A 6,237-nucleotide genomic window follows, 5' to 3' on the forward strand; every position below is an offset into this window, starting at 1 on the left:
ATGTCATACATGGGTATTACCATGACGCTATAAGCAACTACCACATAAACTGATGACCCATATGTCATCCACGGCTGTAACCATGACACCCATGACCCATATGTCATACATGGGTGTTACCATGACACTATTAGCAACCCATGACCCATATGTCATCCATGGGTGTTACCATGACACTATAACAAACAAACACATGATCCAAGACCCATATGTCATCCATGGGTGTGACCACGACACTATAAGCAACTACCAGATGACCCATAACCCATATGTCGTCCATGAGTGTTACCATACCACCTGACCCATGACCCATATGTCATCCATGGGTAATACCATGACACTATAACCAACTACCACATTGACCCATGACCCATATATCATCCATGGTTATTTCCATGACACTATAAGCAACTACCACATGACCCATAACCTATATGTGATCCATGGGTATTACCATGACACTATAACCAACTACCATACGATCCATGACTCATATATGATCCATTGGTATTACCATGGCACTATAAGAAACTACTACATGACCCATGACCCATATGTCATCCATAAGTATTACCATGACACTATAACCAACTACCACATTGACCCATGACCCAAATGTCATCCATGGGTATTACAATGACACTATAACCAACTACCACATTGACCCATGACCCATATGTGATCCATGGGTATTACCATGACACTATAACCAACTACCACATTGACCCATGACCCATATGTTACCCATGGGTATTACCATGACACTATAACCAACTACCACATTGACCCATGACCCATATGCCATCCATGGGTATTATTATGACACTATATGCAACTACCATATGACCCATGATCCATATGTCATCCATGGGTGTTACCATGACACCCATGACCCATATGTCATCCATGGGTGTTACCATCACACCCATGAAACATATGTTATCCATGGGTGTTACCATGATACTATAACCAACTAACACATGATCCATGACCCATATTTCACCTATGGGTGTTACCATGACACTATAAGCAACTACCACATGACCCATGACCCATATGTCATCCATGGGTGTTACCATGACACCCATGACCCATATGTGATCAATGGGTGTTACCATGATACTATAAGCAACCCATGACCCATATGTCATCCATAGGTGTTACCATCACACCCATGACCAATATGTCATCCATGGGTGTTACCATGACACTATAAGCAACTAATACTTGATCCATGACCCATATGTCATCCATGGGTGTTACCATGACACTATAAGCAACTACCACATAACCCATGACCATTATGTCATCCATCGGTGTTACCATATCACATGACCCATGACCCATATGTCATCCATGGGTATTACCATGACACCATAAGAAACTAACACATGACCCATGACCCATATGTCATCCATGGGTATTACCATGACACTATAAGATACTAACACATGACCCATGACCCATATGTCATCCATAGGTATTACCATGACACTATAAGCAACTAACACATGACCCATGACCCTTATGTCATCCATGGGTATTACCATGACATTATAAGCAACGAAAACATGGCCCATGACCCATACGTCATGCATCCATGGGTATTACCATGACACTATAAGAAACTAACACATGACCCATGACCCATATGCCATCCATAGGTATTACCATGACACTACAAGCAACTAACACATCACCCATGACCCATATGTCATCCATGGGTATTACCATGACATTATAAGCAACTAACACATGGCCCATGACCTATACGTCATGCATCCATGGGTATTACCATGACACTATAAGGAACTAACACATGACCCATGACCCATACGCCTTTTATATATAAATTTCGTTTCAAACATAGCAACATAAAGATGTATATTTTATTATTGTTTAATTCTCGTTTATAATTTTAAATTAAAATTATGGTATGAAAACCTCATTACTCTTTGTTCTTTCTTGACGTTATATACCCTTTCTATCTCGCTGGAACTACTTTAAAAATTTTGATTTACTTAATATTTAGCGCTAATTTGTACAGTTTGAATTTTTAATTAGTGGAGCTTCAAAAAACATTTCAATTCCTTTCCCTCTAACCTACACACGTCAAGGCTGTATATTAGGGTAAGTTAAGTTATTAGAAATATGGTTTATATTTTTTGTAATCATCTCTGGTGGCTAATTGATTGAAATCTACATTTCTTCATTACGTTTGTTCACTGACTTTTGCGATATAGGTTGTCACTCATCTAAAATTTATTTTTATTTAATTTACTATTGTCGTGATCATCGTTTCTTGTTCTCTGATCATCTTCATATATATTATCATCTTAAATTACAACTACATTGGTTTTGCTTTCATAATCTATGATTGCCGCACTTTAATTACATGTTAACGAAGTAGCCAATATTATTCAAAAGTTGTATTCAATAGTGTGCATGCGTAGTAATTCCTTCATCTATAATTTAGTTTTATTGTATGATTGCTCTCTTCTCATCTATAGTTTATCATCTTTAATAAATTGGTATTGACTATAGTTTTTTGTTTATTTTTAAGCAAGAAAGATGTCAAACTTGAAACAAAAAGGAGCATCAGGTGTGAAGTCAACTAAATTCATTGCACCTTAGGTTTTGAACCGCAACAGGACTTCAACTGTAAAATTCATGAGCAGACAATTACTAGATGAAGAAGTCGACTTCTCAAAATCATCAACCACATATAATGAACCTATAACATCTAGCACCAAAACCCCTAAACCTAAATCATTCACACCAACGATCACTACCACTTCCTCAGCGTCACTTACAACATCCACACCATCCTCAACAAATACATCTAAAACTTCAGCAACTGGACCATCGATACCATCTTCAACACCTACATCTACAACCAAAACTTTAGCACCTACATCATCGAAACCATCCTCAACACCGACATCGACTACCTCATCATCAACACCTATATCTACTACCACAACCTCAACACCTTCATCGACACTGTCATCCTCAACAACTACCGTAACTACCACATCCTCCTTACCTAAAAGAACTACCACATCCTCAACATATACATCTATCCCAACACCTACCCCAGAATCTACCCCATCACCAACATAACCAACCGTGAATGGATTTGTTGTGGAAAATGTAGAATGTGAAAAAAATTCCTCTGAAGATTGTGGACCAGATGGACGTTTAACTGTTCATGTTTGGCAAAAAACGTGAGTTACCAATCATATCTTACAACTTTTTTCTATGTATAACCTTTTGGTGTACACATCCATATTAATTCAAAACTAAAACGATCACATGATTATTTACAGGCTCATGCCACCAGGACCTTCTGCACACATTATTAGTCGGTACTTTCTACAAAGAGTATATCCAGAAGGCTACACTTAGGGAAAAGTAAGCAAAGAAATGCACGAATTATATTGGGAGGAGTTCCAGGTAGTTAACTATATGTGATAACTGATATTTGCTAAACATTTACATTTAAACTTATGTTTATATTGTTATTATGTAGAAAAAATGTTGTTGGGGTGAAACAATAGATTCGTTGGTGAGGCAAGCTTAGGAAAGTAAAGCGGCACAAAGTTATGGCCAATATCTCTACAACATGCGGAGCCGACAAAGAAACTCACATGCCTTTAAACCAGCTCATATTTCACTAGAAGTCTGGAACTCCTGGCAAGAAAAATGGAATACAGATGAATACAAGCTAAAATCCGAACATAACAAGAAAAAAAGGCGTGTGGGTGTTGATGATGGAATAGCACAAACTACCCATAACGCTGGATCTGCAAATCATTTGAAGATAGCTTCTGATTTGGTAATTTTTTTTAATGGTACATCAATGTTTATGTTTATGTGTATGTTTTACATTTTATGGTATTTATGTAGAAGAGTAAATTAGGACGTGATCCACCCCATAGTGAATTGATCTTGTATACACACACGAAGAATCACGATGGAGTCACATTTACAAATGAAAAAGATAGACAAATTCATGTAATATTCATTTGAGTTCAATTAAACTGTTATATTGTAGCTAGTCCTTAATGTCATTCATAACTTTGATATCTTTTAATTTATATTATTAGGCGGCCTATACAGAAAAACGGGAAGAGATGGAAGCTGAAGGTACTGAATTTGAGGATGACAAAATATTTTATGATGTTGTTGGTAGTCATGATAAAAAAAAGAAGACTTTATGGATTATGCTCTTTTGCAAAGGCGGTCCCAAGATTAATGGTAAAGCGGATATATCTTACATTTCGGAAAAAAATGATGAAATGAAAGAATTGAGGGAGCTTGTTGCTAAACAAAAAGAGCAAAATGAAGAGCTTAAAGAAATAATGAAGGCCCAAAAAGACCAATACAACTCAAGAGTTGAGCAACTTGATAAACAACTTAAATTGGCAATGGATCTTATTAATGTTATTAGAGAACAACAAAACTAGTAGGTCATAAATTGTTGATATGTTTATTGCAAAGTATTTATTTTAGAGTAGCCACTTTTCATTTTCCATGTATTAAATAATTATTGTATTATTTTATGATATAATGTTATTTGATTTTTTTGTTATTTTTATTTTTCATATATTACTACAAAATAATTTGGATTTAATTTATAAATCGATTATCCATCCGTCCCTATGAAATCTTTGCTATGGAATCTGCTATATAATATACACCACTGAAATTGCTAGGGATTCATGACCACGTAATTTGCTAGGGAGTCATCACTATGGAAGTTGTTAGGGATTCATCACCACCAAATTTGCTAGGGATCCACAACCACGAAATTTGCTATAGATTCATCACCACAGAATTTGCTAGGGAATCACCACCACGTAATTTGCTAGGGATTCATCACCACAGAATTTGCTAGGGAATCACCACCACGGAATTTCCTAGGGATTCACCACCACAAAATTTACTAGGGATTTACCACCACAAAATTTGCTAGGGAATCATCACCACGACATTTGCTAGAGATTCATTACCACAGATTTTGCTAAGGATTAACTACAATGGAATTTGTGATGGAAGAACTACCGGGGAATTTGTGATGGAAGAACTACCACGGAATTTGTGATGGAATCCTACTATGGACCACATGATGGAATACCATCTATAAGGTATTTCATTCCGTTGTCACATTTGTGACGAAATGATTTTTTCCCTAGCAAACCCTCGCTACGGGGTTTTTTGAGATGAAAATCGGTCGTCGGAAATTCTGTCGCTATTTGTCTTTTGCAACGGAATTTCAGCTTTTCGCAACGGATTCATTCCCTAGCAAAATTGCATTTTTCTTGTAGTGATTGGGCTAAAAGAGTCAAAACAAGATGTTTCTCTTCAAGGTTGATTTTGACAAGGCTTTCGACTGCATAAATTGGAAGTACTTTCTTTCGGTTATGAGGCAAATGGGTTTTAGTGATATTTGGATTCGGTGGGTCAAGGGTTGTCTCTCATCTTCTAGAGCTTCGGTTCTTACCAATGGGTCGGCAACTAAAGAATTTCCCATTACGAGAGGGGTCTGACAAGGTGATCCGCTTTCACCTTTTCTATTCATTATTGCCATGGAAGTCTTAAACGTGGTTATAAAGTCCGCATGTGATCAATCCTTACTCAAGGAGTCAAAATTCCAAACGGTCCTTCGATTTCACATTTGTTCTATGCTGATGACGCGCTCTTCGTTGGGGAGTGGGCGAGCTCTAATTTTTCAACACTTGTTGGGATTTTAAAATGTTTCCATTCAGCCTCCGGGTTAATGGTTAACTTCAACAAGTCCAAAGTATATGGTATAGGTGTTTCCAACAACGATGTGGCTAGTTGTGATCGGATGCTTGTTTGTGACGCGGCTTCTCTACCCTTTAACTACTTAGGGATGCCGGTTGAGGCGAATATGTCTCTCAAACGTAATTGGCAGCCTATAATCGAGAGGGTCCAATCCAAACTTTTTATTTGGAAAGAAAAGACTTTATATCTTGGTGGTCGGTTGACTCTTGTCAAATCGGTTTTTAGAAGTCTTCCTCTATTCCATTTTTCTTTCTTCAAAGTTCCTAAATCTGTAGTGGATTATCTCGAAAAGCTGCAGAGAAAATTTTTATGGGGAGGAGGTGATGACAAGAAAAAAAATGTTGGGTGGAGTGGGATGTTGTTCTTAGGGTGAAGGAGAGAGGAGGCCTCGAGGTGGGCTCATTGTTGTCCCTTAATTGAGCTCTT

The sequence above is a fragment of the Lactuca virosa genome, chromosome 3, assembly GCF_052849685.1.
Source record: "Lactuca virosa cultivar CGN04683 chromosome 3, Lactuca_virosa_CGN04683_v6, whole genome shotgun sequence".
Classification (NCBI taxonomy): domain Eukaryota; kingdom Viridiplantae; phylum Streptophyta; class Magnoliopsida; order Asterales; family Asteraceae; genus Lactuca; species Lactuca virosa.